At 37.7% G+C, this 19,324-nt stretch overlaps 1 long non-coding RNA gene across 6 annotated transcripts; it reads left to right on the forward strand.

Moving 5' to 3' along the window:
• The first annotated feature begins 14 nt into the window (after positions 1–14).
• Gm33583 lies at positions 15–18,731 on the forward strand. 6 transcript variants are annotated; one of them, XR_003951197.1, is made up of 4 exons: positions 279–3,150; positions 5,189–5,273; positions 6,756–6,800; positions 9,865–18,731. It is a non-coding gene; the product is annotated as a predicted gene, 33583 (long non-coding RNA). The 6 variants fall into 6 exon arrangements; XR_003951196.1 differs by having other exon boundaries at positions 6,756–18,731; XR_874887.3 differs by having other exon boundaries at positions 279–5,273; positions 9,865–10,661.
• The last annotated feature ends 593 nt before the right edge of the window (positions 18,732–19,324 follow it).

Raw genomic sequence — 19,324 nt, forward strand, 5'->3', positions numbered from 1 at the left:
CTCACTAGTATTAACCCAAATTATCCAACCAGGAACTCGGAGCACAGACTCCAAGAGCGCGAGACCGAGGAAAGGGGGTGGGTAGAAAACGGGAGTGGGGGGGGAGGGTACGGAGGAAAAGGGTGGGAGGAAAGCCCTAGAAAAGCCGGGGCCCAAGAGTGGTGCTCAGAGAGAGGGAGAGAAAGCTGGTCATCTACTTCTCTCGCGCTGCTACCGTTACATCCCCTGCCACCTCCTCTGTGGCTTTGAAGGAGAAGACTCTTAGCTCCCACCCACCCACCCACCCCAAAAAGGTTCTGAGCAAACGCCTCATGACTGAAAGAGCGGCGGTGCCGCTGCCAGCTCACCTTCAAGGATTTAGGTTCACACACACACACACACACACACACACACACGCGCGCGCGGGGCATTTGTGCAAGCAGTTACAAAAGGAAACATCCCCAGCTCATGACTGTTGGGCAATTATTATTATTATTATTATTATTATTATTATTATTATTATTATTATTATTATTATTATAGGAAAATTCACATGTAAGCAGTGTGGACTATTTTGTGTATCTGACGGGTTTTTTTTCTATATCAAAAATGTTTATATAAAGATAAAGAAGAGTTTTCAAGCTGCGGGAAGAAAGTCACTTAAGAATAATGGGTGCTCCTGATCCTAGTAGACAGGGATACAGTGGATTAAAACAACTTCCCTTTCACCTCCAGAGATTGGTCAGGGATGACTTCTTTATCTAGAAATTTCTAAAGAGATCAGCTGTCCTTGAAGATTAGAAAGTAGAATACAAAAACACACTGATGTTTCTTACCCAAAACTCTAATTAATTCACCTGGTCTTGCACAGTAATCAACTCTCATTTCTCCTTCAGTACCCGAGGAGAGTCGAAAGTGTGTTATTTAAGTCACACAATAATTATTGGGTTCCTTTCATATTTGGAAAGTCCTGCTATGTTTTGGGAACTTCGTTTTTGCTTTCTCAGTGAGAATGTGTTTGTAAAGAATGAAATAGAAACTAAGCCTCCTGGTTGACTTGTAAACACAGAAGGCAGAAGGGAATAGTGGTTTGGGGCTGCATGAGGGGAGTAAGACACTCATTTTCTCCTCCTGTCTTCTCTAACTTGTTGCACAGCGATGTTTTTTCCGGGATGTTTGACCAGCATAGAATTTGAGCATAGGTCCTGTGTGTTTGTTGCTTATATCTCTAGGAATCTGGAGTAGTTAGGCATTGAACCTGTCTACACATGTCTAAAGATTTCATAAGATGTGAGGAGGCAGCATATGACAGATTTAAGAAATAAACTATTATAACAGGCTTGTTGATTTGAGAAATGTTAGGATGTTATTTTTGCCATTTAGGTATTGAAATTATCACTTTTGTCTTTATCTTTTTAAATCCACTGAACTCTGAAGTTTATTGTCTAAGTATATAGGAATCCGTTAAAGTGAAATATGACACTATTGTCTTATTACTCTTTTATGCTAAACTTTGAGGCACAATACTTGCATTGGAAGGCTTTCTTACAGTGTAAGAATTTTTTAAAAATTGAATAAAAGTATATAAACTTCTACAAAGATAGATGAAGCTTTCACAGCTGTTTGCCCCAGTGTGTTATAATGAGGTGAGGTTTAATAATTTTTGAATCATCAAACCTATTCTTAACTAAAAGCATAGATTCAGTATATACCACAAATATCAAAATATATTTTAGAAATATTGCCAATTTTTAAAATGTCAAATTGCTGCATTTGTGAAATACAACACTGTGGAAAGTGCTAAACTCTAAAAGAAAAAAAAACTAATTTATTTGTGAATGCCATTCCTAACTTCAATAAAATCTAGTGTGCTTTTTAAATGGTAAATTATGGAATGTTTCAATTATTGGTACCACAAATAGAAACGGCCAGTTATAAGTGGGCAAAGCCTGACCTTACCATTCTCATTCTTATGTTTCCTTAAACTATCACTCATCCAAAATCTGCCACACTCTGAAGAAGCAACAAACAGGAAGAGAAGCAGTGATGCATAGCTATAATTCCACCCTGCTTCCAGCCAACTTCAAATGTTCTGCAGGGAAACAAGGGCTCCATGCACGGGCTTCACTTAGAAGCAAAGCCCCTGTACCTATATGTGACTCCTCCCCTCCCCCCACCTCAGGTTTCTGAACCTTTTGAAGGAACCACCACTTGTTCCTTCCAAACAATAGGGTTTGTAAAGTCAAAGGTTGCAAAATAAAATGTACCGGAAAGAGAACGCCTGGAAAAGCATACTGCTTTTATCTCTTTCTTTCCTATTCTTGGAGAAATTCTTTCCTGCGATGAAGAAGTCAAACCGTGTTTAACACAGCACATAGATCAACTTAAGAAAGATTTCAAATTCCCCATTGAATCTTTCGCATGGAAAGCTTTTGTCCTGTTTATTGTTTTACAGGTCTTGGTTTTTAAGATGCTCTCCATCCATCTACTCTTTCCTAACCTTCATTCAATTTGAATAAGCAAAACTCAAAGTACTGTAACTGATATTAGAAAATTCTCCCTATGTTTTGTGGAGACGTATTGTGCTGAAATCAATAAGACTGTTTAAAATTCAAAGACCTGCAAATCGTTCTGTTTGTCCTTTGATAGGGCCTATGCTGATTAAAATGCTACCAAGAAAGCTTAATTGCTGCACTAATTAAGAAGTCTTTAATTTCTTTCTTAGGATATCGTTTGAAGCTTAGCTTGTACAGTTCAGGGAAGGTATTTTCTTCCCTCCTTCTGCCCTCTTCTGGCCCCTCCCCTCCCCTCCCCCTCCTCTCCCCATTTGAGGAGCCCGATTAGAATGGGAACTCATAAAAAGAATGGTCTCATCATTTATTACTTAACAAAAATCGGCACAGGATACAGACTTCAGCTCAGTATAAAATGCAGTTTGGAGAAGAGCTGCAAGCTTTGCAGGAGACAGTGAGAAAATACAAAGTAGCTGTTGCAGCTAAAGACCTGGTGATTACCTGAATGGTAGCAGGCACTTTAGTGGGCGATGAGAGCATCCTATTTGGTTAAAAGGCTCAGTGGCAAATGGGGACACATAAAAACATGCTTCCACAACCTGTGGTTTCAAAGGGGAAGAATAAATGTGTAAAAAGATGGATTTGTAGTTGGGATTTGGTAAGTATCATTTTATTTGAGTATAAAAAGATGCATTCTGTGGGGATTTGTTTTTGACCCTTTTAATAACTCAGGGAGGCACAGAACTGTACTACATCTCGTCCGTTCTTATCTATTGGCATGTTGCATTCAGTGATTTCTCAAGTGGGGAAACTGACTAAATGATTTCACAAAGCTTTCTCTGTAATCAATAGTCATTTTTTAGGTTTATTCATGCTGCATTATAATTCTGGTAAATGACTGCAAAGAAGAAGATTGTAAGAAAGATACAAATATTGACAGATCTAAGATAAGTCAGGTCTTCATTCCTCAGAGTTTCAATATAGCAACTGGTATAGTGTTTTTCTTTAAAAAAATAAAAATAAAAAAAAACTTAATTCTTTTTAGCAACATAAGAAAACATAGAGTAACAGTGCAATGTGTATATGAATACATTCTTTTAATATCTCACAATGTTCTGAAAGCTTTTGAGTATGTTGTTTTTTTATGGTATTTCTAAATGAAACAGGAGCAATTTAGGCATATATGAAAAGAGATACACTAAAGCTTCATTATAATTTTATTCTTTAATTTTCTACAAACTCCACTAGGAGCATATATGTTAGAAATTACAACTGTATGCTATAGATCTATACTAAATTCCTTACACTGACAGGACAAGGAAAAAACATGCTTAATAGATTCAAAGGCAGATTTACCATTCAGAGCACGACGTCACTCTAATTATGTTTACCCTAATTGAAAGCAAGGTTTTTTTGGAATCTGAAATTACTTTCAGATTTTTTTTTAAATAATGCAAGTGGATCAAATGTTGATCACAAGCATTTCAATCTTTCAAAATGTATTGGAAAATTAAATGAAAAGTAGAGTTTGGTACAAACAATGCCCCAGGGCAAAAAACAACTAACACTAGATTTTCCAGTCCAGCCATAACACAAATCAATTTGAGCACACTTCTATGGCCAGACTGCCAGATTGTTATGACTGCTAATTCACTCAATCAAAGAGTGCATTAGCACACCCGCCACAAACAGCCTTAACAATGGAATACGTTTCTCAACAGCCCTACAATTCACCACAATGGCTAAGTACAGAAGACCATTTTTACATCTGTGTATTTACTAATGGACTTCATTCCTTAATAGAAATAAAAAAAAACCCATAGACTAAGATAAACTTCAGTCATAGGTTTATTAAAGAGCTATCAGAGTTTGGCAAATCTAGAAAGATATCAGGGTACCAGTAGTTCACTGACTTTGTTAAATGTTTCTCAGGAGAGAGTCCAAAATTGATGTTTGCATTTCAGTAGTAAATCATTGAAGATGGAGAAATTATGCCAAGTAACTCTCTCAAGCCTTCTTTTGACTCACGGGGCCTTGACAATCCGTCCAGCACATACACCTTAGCTACCTTAAGTACAGACTTCAAACTTTTTAATTCCAGGCTTTTCCATCCCCATTTTTATCCCTCTGCCTGAATTTTGGTGGCTTTTGTGTTCCTCGGCTCCCTTTCTATTCTAACTCTCTGCCTCTCCTTAAGGGTCAGGAATGGGACTTTTCTCTGGCAGTGGCACTCTCTAATGAAAAGCAGAGAGTTTGCAGAGGAATTACACAGAGGACAGAAGGTGGGAAGCTGAATGGGAACACACCTAACTTGAAGCACTGTGACTTTATAGACCAGTTTTGATAATTAATGATGAGGTGGTTAGAATTGTTTTGAGCAGCATTCAGTTTTTTTTTCTCCTACAACAGAGAGATGCAGAGATAGATAGGAAATAAGTGTCTGTGAGAACGTAGTAATCATCTATTTGCATTAATGTAGATCCAATTCCAAATGGTTCATTGGAGACCACCACGCCTCCCTTGCTCCTCTTAAGCCCTTTCTGCTTATTCAGAATAAAGGCCACATGTGTCAGAAAATACTTTTCTGGTTATGTGGCAGATGATAAGAAATATCCGAACTCAGGTGAGGGACCATATAGTAGTGGTAAAAATAGATTAATGAAGAAAAAAACATTCACTGTGGAATTTTTTTTCAGACTCCAAAACTGCATCATTCCCAGAGTGGGTAGTCAACTCCTCATGATGAATTAAATATATGTTCCTATAAATACCCACTTTCAGGTAAGTCCATTCCACTTGTGGGGTTGCATGAAAAGGCTGCCCAGACAAATAATCCTTAAAACAGCAAGCCCAGTGAGATCCTGGAACAGTTGAATGGTAGGAGGGGGCAATAGCAACAATAATATAAGATATAAAATTCAGATTAAATTCTTTCACCTTCGGAACCAGGCCATCATCCTGAAAATAATGGCAGGCTCGATGACAGTGAGGGCAGACAGACATATTTAATTCCCTGCTTTTCCACTTTATATTGGGCCTTTAATTGCAACTTTGCCTATTTGCTTTCTAATTTTTGGCCTCTTTTCTCTTTACGTGAACAAGATCTGTATTAAGGCATGTAAGTAACTTAAAAGATAAGTAGTTAAGAATAGTTTGGAAGGAAACTATTTTATTTGTTATAGTACAAATATATGCTAAATATTGAAACATAAAGTACAATGTAACTTTTTCATAATAGAAGAAAATTACTTAACCACATAAGTTTCTCTTGATTAACTGACTTTTTTGTTGTTTTACTTCATTATCTTAGCTTTTTGTTTTCCTTTTTTGTTGTTTATGAAATCAAAGAAGGGGTCATCATCCAACAAATTGCCCATAAGATTGATTTACTTGAAGACAGAACTTTTCATGTTTGCTAGAAAAGAATAAACTGTTTGTTTATTTGTTACTTTTTGGACAGAGAAAAAATTTTTAAGTTGAAAAGAAAACAATGGCTACCTCCTAGAAGCCTGATATTGTATGTCAAGTTTCAGCCCAGAGCAAATTTTTACAACAAGTTATAAACCCCTGTAACAGAGGGTTTATTATAATGGAAGTGCTGACACAACCTTAACTATAGCGTTGTAAACGGCTATGCTATAATATCCATTAAGCAGAAAGAAAAATAAGCTGGCTGATCAATAATTTATACAAAGAGTACCAACTGCAGACATAATAACTGTAATGTTTGCAAAGCAATCTCTCCTCTCTCCAGGCTTAACAGTGAACACAAACTAGCAATGCTGTTAATTTCCAACTCCTACGGATAAGAATACACAACAAATTACTTAAAATTATATTTTGTTCAACATTTAGCATGCCTCAATGGGATAAAATAAAATTTAATTATGATGTGACTTGTGCCGGATGCAAGGCTGCTTTGTTTTCATGAACATTTTACTAAGAAAGGATGCTCATTTGGAACATAAATTACAGGGAAATAGTGTGTTTCAATGAGTTTGCTTGGGTCAGTGAGGTTCATGTAAGAGTTATTCAGACAGGGAAACAGATTGACACAGCTCAACTTCAAAGAAAGTTAGAGTTTACAAAGTCACAAGATGAAATACAATACTGCATGACCTGATCCAAGTGAACTGTCAGTAAAAACACACCTTGCCATTAGAGTTCATGGGAAAAAAGTCATTGGTTTGGAAATGTGGCCATTATTAATATCCAGTGAATGTGGGAGTACTTTACTTTCAATGGCATACCTTGTTGTTGCAGGAACATTGTGCGACATTTCTAACAAACAGACCTGAACCACAAAATGTGAGCACTGTTTTCACTTCTATAAGATTGTGTGTCAGTATTGTCTCAGATATCATTGTATATTTAATACTTGCTTCCTAAGTTATCTAAATATGGACATGCTGTTGTGATAACTTCATTTTATTGGTGGATCTTAAGACAAAAATACCTTAGGCAGGAATTTCAGAAGTTAAGTGGGAGAATCTATAATTCCAAATTGTTCAAGACACAAGTTGGAACCTTGATCCTGAAGCTCACACCCTCCTTCGTTTTTGTTTTGTTTTGTTTTGTTTTGTTTTGTTTTGTTTTGTTTTGTTTTGTTTTGTTTTGTTTGTTTGTTTTTCTCTCTGATCGTCTCATGATGGTTGAGATAAAGTGTACGGGAGGATGTGGAGCCTCGTGGAATGAAGAGACTTTGCTATCAAAGCTGTAAAATGCTGTATTATCCTGTGAGCAACTGCATTTGGAAGGGAACCAGTAATGTATATGAGACGTGTTTAAGATTGCATACTCACCCAGTGATCCGTGCCTGGTCAGTTTCAGTAATGCTAGGAAACAAAATGTGGCACAGATCACTGGGAAAGGGACACCTTCCTTGACTTAAGACCTTGTAAAGGGAAGCATCAAAATGCCATTCTCTCAAATGATCTGATCATTACCATTTAGACTCCCAAGGGCTCTAGGACTAGGGAGAGGGGAAAGAATTTTTCTGTTGATTTAACAGGGCTGGGGAATACTGGTTTTAAGGGGGAGGAATTTTGTAGTAGTGTGTCTCAGTCCTATGCTTCAGCAAATATTAAATCTGGAAGCAGATGTTGTGCTTTGAAACAATGACATGGAAAGGGGTTGGGCACAACAGCTCTCTGAAGTCACTTGGTCATTGTAAACTTAGATATTAATTGCTTTTAAAAAAACAGAACCAATAGTAATGCAACTAATATCTTCGCCAGACTCTGAGAATTAGAGTTTTCTCAGGTCAGCTTCTCACCCCTCCAGCTTGCATCAGAATAAAGTAGGATCTTGTCAGAGGCTGGAATGGATATATCAGACCCCTTACTTCAAGGACAGATCTGAGTGTACCAGAGGCCTCCTCTTTGTTAAACTCATTTTAAGTTTATACCTCTAGTTCATCCTTGTGTCTAAAACTGAACACTTCTCATCTAACTCAGACTCATTATTTCCTGAATGGTTCAAAGTTTGTCATATCCCTGAATCTTTGCTGACTTTTGGCAGTTGATTTTCTCCTTACTAGAGGTCTGGAGACTCAGGTTGCCGGGTCTTCCAGTCAAGTACCTCTGCACAAGGGGCTAGCCAACTACCCCCAGTGTTGATGCTTCAAAGCTATGCATCATAATGATTCATAATTTATATTCTGGTAGAAATATGATCATCTTATGTTTTCAAACTTACCAGTATGTTTTTCTTCTGGTGGTCTTAGCCAATTTTACTCATTGCTAATATCTAGTATGATGCTATAAGCTTGCATATTGCTCAATAAATGTTACCTGGGTAATTTGAACAGCTTTTCCTATGTGAGGTAACCCATTATTTTCACCACCAAATTATGCAAATGGTTCATTCTTCATATAATGCATGGTTTCATTCAGACCACATATGCCAGAAATAAATGCTTAGATATGTGTACCCTATTCTCTTGCAACCTAATTTGGGAAAACATTTTTCGAATAAAATCTGGAGATACGACCAAGTTAGATCTCTAAGATATGAGAAATAGATTCCTAGGCCAGTGAGAAGAGCTTTCTGGCATCCGTGCACAAAGAGTTATCTTTTCCTAGTCATCAGAAAAGATGCTAAGGAGTCTTCAGCAAGACAGAAAATAAGAGTACACACTGGATTGTTCCCTGAGACAGTGAGTACAGGTTGGTTTGTGGATGCTGCATTCCCTTCCAAAGACGAGCGACCAAAGGGTGTGTGCAAAGGTCTGTAAACTTTTTAAACTTACACTCATTGTACTGTGCACAGCAAACTTGCACAAGGCATGCCCAGCTTTGCATGCTGTCTGTCGGTTGCAGAGGGTGCTGTGAATAAAATCAGTTCACCCTGTTCCTTCCTTCTCATGCAGTGTCATGTTGTGCTATTTCTATAGCAGGATAGAGGTTTTGCATGAGAATGTCATAGAACATTGTCCAATCAGAGGACTGCAAATACTGTGCTGCCATTCCAACAGTGACTATGCCACACACCACAAAAGGTCTATGGATCCTTACCTTCACCTTCAGGGGCAATCTGGGAAGTATTCTAAATAGGGCTCTCTGTAGGCAACCTCCCCCTGTGTGCAGCTGAACCATCTTCACACAGGCCCCCTAACCTTTTGAAGGAAGAAATTTTCAAATAGTGTTTTAGGGCCACTTACTGTCCCCTGTAGCTGAGTTGTAGGCCAAGGATGGGTTTTTTAAGGAAATAGTCACTGATCATGACCTCCTACCCAGCCATCTTTCAAAGAGACCCTTTTTTGAGGAAGTAAGAGTAGAACGGTTTTCATTTTTCATTTTTCAGTTCAAGACAATGGAAAACTAAAAGACTACACATATTTTGCGGATATATGTTACTACTTGTCTATGCGTTTCAAACCTTCATGGGTCCCCAGAGTCTGCTTAGAGGTAAACACTCATGAGAAACAAGCCAGCATCATGCGGGTAAATGTTCAATACTGGTCCCAAAGACACTTCTGAGATCTTGAAAAACATTTAATAAAAGTGCAATGGCAAAATCTACAGTATTTCTTGAAAACTCTCTGACTTCCCTGGTTAGAGTATAACAGCATCCCGACTTCCTACCCCCATAAAAGTTACCTGAGGCACTAGGCCTTAAAGGGACAGGGCATGGTTTACACACTTAGCTTTTCTGTAGTCTTTCCCTGGCCCTAATCTGCTTTTGTCTGGGGAGTTATCTCGACTTCTTCTCCAATGTTTTATCCTGATTTAAAGGAAGATCTCTTACTACTTTTCCAGTAGATGATTTAGGGATCACTGGCAGCTATTCCTGACAGAGCAATAACAAGGCCTCCTGCCACCCCATTTAAATTATCTGACCTGCTTGACTTTTTCATTTTCTCTCCCTTTAGAGGGAAGTGAGGGGGACTTGAATGGCCTGTGTCTTCAAAGTCTTGAGCTGTGGAATGCATCAAAGTGCCAGAAGCCACAGAACACCAGGGGATGTCAACAAGGTGTCAGGGACTCCTGGGGAGGTGGACTGGGACCTATCTACTTGTTATCTCCTGGGAAGCAACCAGCTCAGATGAGCAGAAAATGGATCTCCTTCTCCCAGGAGCTCATTTAACTGATTTTGAAATATGTCTGATTCCAGCGTTAGGACAAACTTCAGCCTGTTGCTAACAGGGAGTTCTCTGTTGGGTTTTACTAGGGAACTGATGGACATGGAAGCTAAAGTCAGTACTAAAGAGGAAACCAACTTCCCAAGCAGTTGCTGGTAAGACATGCTAGACATTCCCTTAATACATTTTCAAAGGTAACTAAGATGCACTCACACATGCTGAATTGTTAGTATGGCAAGTATAGAACAAACATTTACCCAAATAGTTCGATAGGAGCAACAGGAAGTTTAATTGGCTCTGAAAGCAAAATGTTAACTAGAAATATAGAATTAACAATACGTAACTGATGACCTTCACTGGAAATACAATATGTAGTATGTGTTCTAGCAAACAAAAAGGCAGATTATATTTCATTTGAAAATATAAAGAGAAAAACTAGATCTTCTCTTTTTTATAGTACCTTAATATCCAAGAATGTCTATCATTAATATTTTGATTTTATTATCCAAAATGGTTTTCTTTTTTTAAATTTTTTATTAGGTATTTTCCTCATTTACATTTCCAATACTATTCCAAAAGTCCCCCATACCCACCCCCCACTCCCCCACCCACCCACTCCCCCTTTTTGGCCCTGGCGTTCCCCTATACTGGGGCATATAATGTTTGCATTTCCAATGGGCCTCTCTTTCCAGAGATGGCCGACTAGGCCATCTTTTGATACATATGCAGCTAGAGTCAAGAGCTCAGGGGTACTGGTTAGTTTATAATGTTGTTGCACCTATAGGGTTGCAGATCCCTTTAGCTCCTTGGATACTTTCTCTAGCTCCTCCATTGGGGGCCCTGTGATCCATCCAATAGCTGACTGTGAGCATCCACTTATGTGTTTGCTAGGCCCCTTTAAAACAAACAAACAAACAAACAAACAAAAAAGGTTCTTAGCACTTTCTGGATCTCATAAGATGCTACCTAAACAGGAACAGTTGAGGCAAATATACCAAAAGTTGTTTGTACACATTGGATTTATGTGTTATGATTAGCCATAACAAAATGAAACTACTCCCGAATCAACAGCAAATTAATGTTCCATTTGAGGCTCGCTTGATATATGTGGTGTTTACTTTATGCTGATAAATGTTAAGGAAATGTTTTTCTTTTATATAGTCCCCCCGTTTTTACAGAATGATAATGCCTTATTTGAATACTACGATCTAAAATAAGATACTAGACTTTTACTTAAGGATTCAGCTGTATACAAACAGCCCCAAGAAGCTGCTTTCCCTAGGTGCACAGGCTCACATGCTACTTTTCAGATTGTTTTCTTTGTGACTCCCTTAGAATTAGTTTATACTGACTGTTTTTCTCCGTGTCTAAGAAAACGTATTTATTGTTCCTATGGAAATAACTGTCCAAAAGCACTCACTAACCATAACAACACAGCAAAGACGGGTTATGCCAACACTGTATTTTTATCATTGGACTTTGTTTTCCAATACAATGCTTTAAAAATATCCTCAGCTGTATAAAGGACATTGTTGCAAAAAAAAAAAAAAGGCAGCTCAAAACTTGTCCTTCCCTTCTCTTTCATTGATCTGTTGCCTCTTAGGCAATATGAACAGCTGCCTCCAGCTCACCCACAAGCAAGCTGAATATAATAATAAAGTTGTGTTAGTATCCTGTATCTATTGGACACAGGGTTACCAGCTCTTTTTCATTAAAGATAAGGTAACAAAGACACCATAAAGAAAACTGGTTCATGAAAACAAGCAAATTTGCTGCTGCCTTACAGGTTCTGTCTCTGCTCACCACTGGGATTCTCTTTCACTTGGGTTTGCAATAAGGTGAAGGTGCCCTCTGTAGGAGATTCCCAGGAAATGCTGCTGTTTTTCATTTAGGTGACATCAGGCAAGTTTCCCCCTCCCTTTTAGTTTACAAATAAATAAATAATCACAGACTTCTTGCCAGAGCACGAATTTAAATCCTATAAATTGTAACAGGAAATCAGTGCCGAGTCTACAATCAGCTATGTAAATCTAGTGCCTTTTCAAAGTAAGCGACGTTGAACCCTGAGAAAGCTGTTCAGCACGTTTGTGTTTGCTGTTTACTGGTTCTAATTATGGAGTGTTATAAGGTGGGTTTTGTAAATTAAGAGGTGTTGTGAGAAACTGAAAGACAGCAGGTCTTGGCATAGCAGAGTGAACGCTGTATCCACACAGAAGAGCACCCACACACCAAGAGATGTATACCGTCTAATAGACGAAGTTCCTCCAAAGGTGTTCTCTTTCCTTCTTTCAAAGGTTACCATAATGCAGATTCATTATCAGTCCCACGGGGTAGTATATAGCTTGGTAAGAAATTGCTTTTGTTAGCATGCTCATGGAAAGAGATTAGCTATTTCATCAGATCTCTTGGGGCTATTTGAAATTTTGGGGATTCTCTCTGTAATTTAAAATGGAAGTTAAAGCCAATGTGAATAGACTAGGGGAAAATCTCACAAATTAAACCTCTCCATCTGGAAGTTTCTTCGTCATTCACTGGAAATATACAAAGCTCAAATCCAAGCAGGAAAGATCTCATCAGATTCGATTTGAGAAAACTGCTTATATATTCACGTTTTAATGATTAGGCTTTTTTTTTTTCAGAGAAACACTTAAAATATTGTAGAATGCTTAGTGGTGTTTCAGATTTGATTAGGTCTGTATTGATTGTACATGTTATGTTTACCCTGGATGGATTTGTGTCCATTTTTAAGACTATGCCTTAAGCCTCTGCGGAATGTATATATGATAGTCTAGTCTTGTTTGTACTGGAAGGTAGGGGATATTCAAGAAGGCATAGAGGTAAAAGAGATGAGAACACTTGTTAGTTTCTAATATATAATTGAATTTTTCCTAAACTATGAGCTCAAATATCTACAAATCCCCATCTGCATCGTATTCCGCACCAGGTTCACATCTCAGTTTTATCTACAGAGCATTAACTATATATGTCAGGCAGTATGGAAAACCTTTCTATGAATTATTTCATTTAATCATCATATTATATAATAAAGGTAATTATCCTTTTTTCCTTTTACAGTTGTGTGTGTGTTTGTTTCTGTGTGTATATGTTTGTGATGTTCTTGGGTGTGAATGCACCTGTGTGTGAGTGTGGGTTTGTGTGTACAAATTGAATTAAACTTGATTTAGGGAGTCAATAGCTGCTTTGTTCTCTGAGGTAGGTTTTCTCAGCTGGTTCCAGAGCACTGTTGTGGCTAGTCTGGCCAGTCAACTTTCTCTGGAGATACACCATACCTGACTTCTGATCACTGGGATTACAAGCAGGGCACATTGTCCATCAAGCATTTATTGGGTTCAGGGAATTCAAATTTCAGTCCCAACATGTACTATGTGTATAAATGCTGAGCTATCGTTCCAAACCCCCAGTATCCTCTCTCTCTCTCTCTCTCTCTCTCTCTCTCTCTCTCTCTCTCTCTCTCTCTCTCTCTCTCTCTCTCTCTCTCTCTCTCTCATGCACACACACACACACAGAGAGAGAGAGAAAGGGGAAAGTGGAACTTGAGAAGTGAAAACCTTTGCCCTTCTATTCTAGGGTTGCATCAACTGTGAAAGGGTCCCATCTTATTTCCCTTATTTTTTCACATATCTGTCACTCACATGTAAAGTAGTTGTGACCCTGCCTTGCTACCAGAGCAGCCTGCCGGATCCCCAGCCAGTACTAAGTCAGCAATCTGCTATCTTACTGGATGGCTGAGTATTGCTAAAGACTCTCCCACAGTGATGCCGATTGGCATCCTTAATTACTCATGACTCCTACTTGCAAGCTTTAAAATTTAAGCTAGTTTATCCAGAAAGGGGCCTGAATAAGCTCACATCATCACTTTAATGGAAGGTTAGGGCTCCAGCTAGTCTCAGGGTGACTGAGACCAGAAACTTAGACACCCCATCAAACCACCTCTGATCTCAGAAGACACACTTGTCGGGGTGTCTTCAGTTTCTCTGTCTGGATTCCACACAGAAAGATTAACGATTCTATCAGAAGTCAAGCTCAGTTCTTTTAACTCCAGAAACTGAAATACACCAAGTTTTGCCTCCTTGATACTCCAGTTGGGAATCCAGGAAGGACACGTTTGTACATTTATAGATGAAGAAACTGAACAAGAGAAATATCAAGTGCTAAGACTGTGTTGGATGACATGTGAGATACATGACATTCAAAACCTAGTGTGCATATGATTCAGGGTTACCTTTATCTACCTCAGTTTATTTACTATGAAAAAGAGACAATGGGTGTATCTTCTCTGGTGCATTCTCATGATGACTAAATGAACTATTATGTGTAATTTAAACAAACAGTTCCCTTCTAATGTTGATGATAATTACATTGGGGCCTTAGGATTGGTTGAGCTTGACCTAGAATCTCAATGCTACAAATTCAAGGTGAACCAGGCAGAGTAATTTGAAGCAAAGATTTGAGGGATAGTTGTAACATCTAGGATTCTGATATTTTTAGAAGGAAAATGCTTTTTAAAATGGAAGGATGAATTATGCTAGAAAGACAGTCACCAGATATTTATTACACAGAAATGGAAAAAAAGTCAGAAAACAATCCAAGAATAGAGTGATGTGAGAAAACTATACAAGAGTCTTGAAACATCAATTTCTTCAAAGCAGGGTGTTGTTCTTGGAACAGACTTTTGTGCTCCTCCTAGGAGTATAGGAGTGTGTTTACTTCAGCTGTTGTTATTCATAAGTCTCTATAGAAAATCATTTATTTGTCATGTGCTGCTTGGTCTTGGAATTGTACATTTTACTCAAGTGACTTTCTTAAACCTCAGAATGTAAATTGTTCGATGCTCTGAATAAAGTTGATTATTGCATAAGACTTTAGTCTACTTCATTTTTAGGCTCAGTACTCCTAGGTACACAAAATCAACTGGAACAGTAAACAAAAAGTATATGACTTCAATGCCAATTGAGGGTCATTGAACAATATTTTCATGCCACTAGTGAGGTTCATCTTTTCTTCTCTCACTGACATTTCTATTGTGTTTCATAATTTTTTCATAATCATGTATTCTTGTGCATGTTTGTAAACACATTTATGCATCTGAGTCTTTATGCACATTCATGTTAATGTGGGTGGAGGCTTGAAGTTGAGGCCAGGAATCTTTTATCATTCATTCTGGCAGGTTCTTTCAGTTCAGTCCAGAGCTTTCCAATGCACTGTGGTGATCTGAATAGGCTTGGCCCAGGGAGTGGCACTATTAGAAGGTATGGCCTTGTTGGTGGTAGTGGGTTCTTGGCATGTGATTTAAGACTCTCTTCCTAGTTGCTGGGAAGCCAGTATTCTGCTAGCAGCCTCCAGATGCCATTATAGAACTCTTAGCTCCTCCTGCACCATGCCTACCTGGATGCTGCCATGCTCTCACCTTGATGAAAATAGACTGAATCTCTGAATCTGTAAGCCAGTCCCAACTAAATGTTGTCTTTTTAAGAGTTGCCTTGGTCATGATGCCTATTCACAGCACTAAAACCCTAATGAAGACAATACCTACCTGAGCTATCTGATTTTTGTGTTTTGTGTTTTTGTTTTTTGGGGGGAAATTTAAAACTCAGAATTTAAAACAATTAAAATTACTATTTCATTTAGTTCATTTTTTTGTTTTGTCTTTTGTGTTACTGAAGATTGAATCAAGGACCTTGTGTATATTAAGCAAACACTTGACCACTATGTTTTTCTGGGAAGCCTAGGATGGATTCTTTAGCCTGATTAAATGCTTGTAGATTCTATATTGTTAAAGGTTTTGTGATTACATGCTGGTTAGACTATTTAGATCATAACTGGGTTGAGCTTTCACCGGGCCATTGTGCTGGCTGTAAATAATTTTGATTACAAAAATAGTGGCCATAAGCAAAATGCTCTTTAGTTGCAATGAACTCAGTTGGTCTCTCCAAATTCACATGTTAAAATTCAGACCTCCAGGGTGACTGTATTTAGAGTAAGGGTTCTTAGTACACAGTTAAGGTCAAAACAAAATAGGAAGGATGATGTCTTAAGGTTTCTCCTGCTCTCCCTTCATCCCCTTGTCTTCTCTCCACTTACCTTCTTACCTCTTCATAGCTCTCATACATTTTCCTCTCTTACTCTTCTTTCTTTTATCTGCATTTCTGTGTATATACCAAGGAAAGACATCAGAAGAACAAAGAGAAAAGCCCCTCTATAGGCAGCATAACTATGGGTTTTTCCACTCATGCCCCCATTCCCGAATAATCATTTGGAGGCTTATTATTTATTAAAAAGTGCCGAGATCATAAGCTAGGCTTGTTCCCACTAGCTTGTAAGTTACTGTAACCTGTTTACACTATTCTATGTCTGCCACGTGGCTAGTTGCTTCTCCTCAGTTTCATACATCCAACTTCCTCCAGGTCTGATTATTTCCCAGATTCCTTCCTCCCTGCTCGATGTCCCACCTTCTGATCCTGCCTCAGCTTATTGGCCATCAGATTTTATTGACCAGTGATGTTTCAACACAGTACACAAGAGAGTATCCCTATCTTGACAATGCAGAATGGGCAGTCTTTCCAGAAGCCCAGTTATCAAGATACCTTGCTCTTAACTTTCAGGGTGTTAAAAGAGTGAGAAACAGCTCTGTGTGGCTTAGCTGATCAGGTCTACAATACCTTCCTACAGCATCCTGACTGTAATGCACTATAGGAATATACCTAGGATTATCCCTATAGTGATAAGAGGGTCTGCACATTCATTTTATGACATCAGAACAAATTACTTTTAAAATTATTATATGAACTTACATTGCAATATTTGCTCTATATCCTTTCTAACATCTGATATGATAACATTTTAAAGTATTTTTTAATTAAGTAGTTACAGGCTAGAACCCAGGCACTGTTTCAATTTATATTTTATGACTAAGTCTGAGAGCATTTCTATCTGTTTTACCCATTTTAATACTTTGCCTATGAAATAAATTTATTACTTGTGTTTTTCATTTTGTTGCACGAACTTAAGTAGCAACTCAGAATGTGTTGTATTGTCCAGACTGGGCTCAGATTCACCATCCTCCTGCCTTAGCTTTCTAGCTGCTAAGATTAAAGGCATACACCCATGCAGTGGAGGGAACACACTCCCGACACTTCTAATGATATTCTATCGTACTTGTAGATAGGAGTCTAGCATAATCATCATCACAGAGGTTTCACACAACAACCTACAGAAACAGATGCAGAGACCCACAGCCAAACATGAGGCAGAGCTTTGGGATCCTGTGAGAGAGGGAGAAGAAAGATAGGAGCCAGAGGGACAAGAACAAAACACAATTCTCTACAGAATGAAGAGAACTTGTCCCATAGAGGCTCACAGAGACTGAATTACCAACCAGGAAGCAGGACCAACATATGGCCTCTATGCGTATGTTACATTTGTGTAGTGTAGTCTTTAAGTGAGACTCCTCACCTTGTTAGTTTTGTGATACAAAGCTTTCAGAATTTTGCTAACTTTTGGCTACATGACTTATCATTATTGAGAAGACTGTGTTTAAATCTCCTGGTATGAAGATTACTTTTGCTTCTTATACTTCTGTCAGCTCTTGCTTTAAATAATTCAAGGTTATATTTTAGACAACACAGAATTAGAATTCTTATGTCTTTCTGGTGAATTGAAGTGTTTATCATCTTTTAGTGACTATCATTTTTTGTTAAGACTAAGTATTAACATATTAAGTTTATTTTGTCTCATCTAGTTTTAGAAATATACTTGACATCCTATGTTTTATTGTGTATCTATTGTAGGCCTTGCCCTTTATTTCTTTTATTTTATTAGTGCTTCAGAATTTGGAGGTGCCCCCTTTGAAGAGCATGAGGTAATATTTACTTGAAATCCAGTTGGATATTTTCATGGTTTAGACAGGTTATTTAGTTCAATTGTGTGTTTTTGCATTTCTATATAGTATATTTCTATACTATTGTGGTTGAATCTCTATAATTCATATTTTGCTTTCTTTATAGTTTATATTTCTTCCCTTTGCCTGTTCTCCATTCAAATTTTGAGGCCCCCACCTCAACATTGCAGTGATTACCAAAAGGCATCTACTGTTTCATTATGCCTTCCATATTCCCAAGCTTCTCACCTGGAGGGCCTAGACTTAACTTCTGCAGTTATTTATTACTCTTTTCATATAAATCATTATAATACATTCCATAATCATTAAAATTGGCTCACAATTTCCCACATTGATCCTATTCTCCTTAGTACCTGTTATTTTGATGCTTATATCATTTATTTTGAATTTCTTAAACTTTTGGGAAAAGGTTGAGTTTCACATTATGTTTTCTAAACCTCAGCTCTGAGTTTTGCAATATCTTCAAGGAGACCTGCTAATATGAGATATTGTATACAGCCAGCAAGATGTAGACATAAAATGTAATCACTATTCTATATGTTTTGTGATTTTTGTTGCTATAAGCAAACCATAAGAAAATATGCATGTGTGCATGTAATAAATACATTTGTATATAACACATATTTATATCAGTCTAGTAATCTATTTTTTTCTAACAACATCTACCCACTCTTTATCCATCGTTTTATTAAACAAGTGTGAATATATTTCTACTCCCAATAAAGGAATATTTACAGTATTTGTTGTAAATTATTTATTTTCTTCTATTTCTCTTACAGTGAGAAAGCTAAGTTCTAGCAGTCACCTTATATTTACTATTTGTCTAGATTCTTGTGTGTAAATATTCAAACATGCTGTTATATCATTGCCCGTGATCATTGGCTGTCTCCTTGGTTCTAATACTGCCATTGCCTTGACAGTTGACTGATGACAGCGAGTCCAGTACCATCGCCACCTCTGGACCATACAGCAGTACTCTCTGTCCTACTGATATCTGGAATGATCTAAAGTACATCATTTTTCCCAATCACTCATCTTCTAGGAAATAGAAATAATGAATAAAGAGGAGGAAGAAGAGGGGGAGGAGGAGGAGAAGAAATACAAACAAAAAACAAACAAACAAACAAACAAACAAAAAAACCAGCAGGATCCTGAAATGAAAGGTTAAGTTTGTCAGAATATTTAAATATTTAAATAAAGTTCAATATCCCCTTTCTATCACTGGCATGCTCATCTGCTGAACTATAAAAAGCTTCATATTTTTTACCAGGTAGTTGATATGTTTATTTTCTTTGATTTTGGTTTTCCTGAACTGGAGACCAGGTCTTGCTA

Source organism: Mus musculus, chromosome 14 (genome assembly GCF_000001635.26).
Source record: "Mus musculus strain C57BL/6J chromosome 14, GRCm38.p6 C57BL/6J".
NCBI lineage: Eukaryota > Metazoa > Chordata > Mammalia > Rodentia > Muridae > Mus > Mus musculus.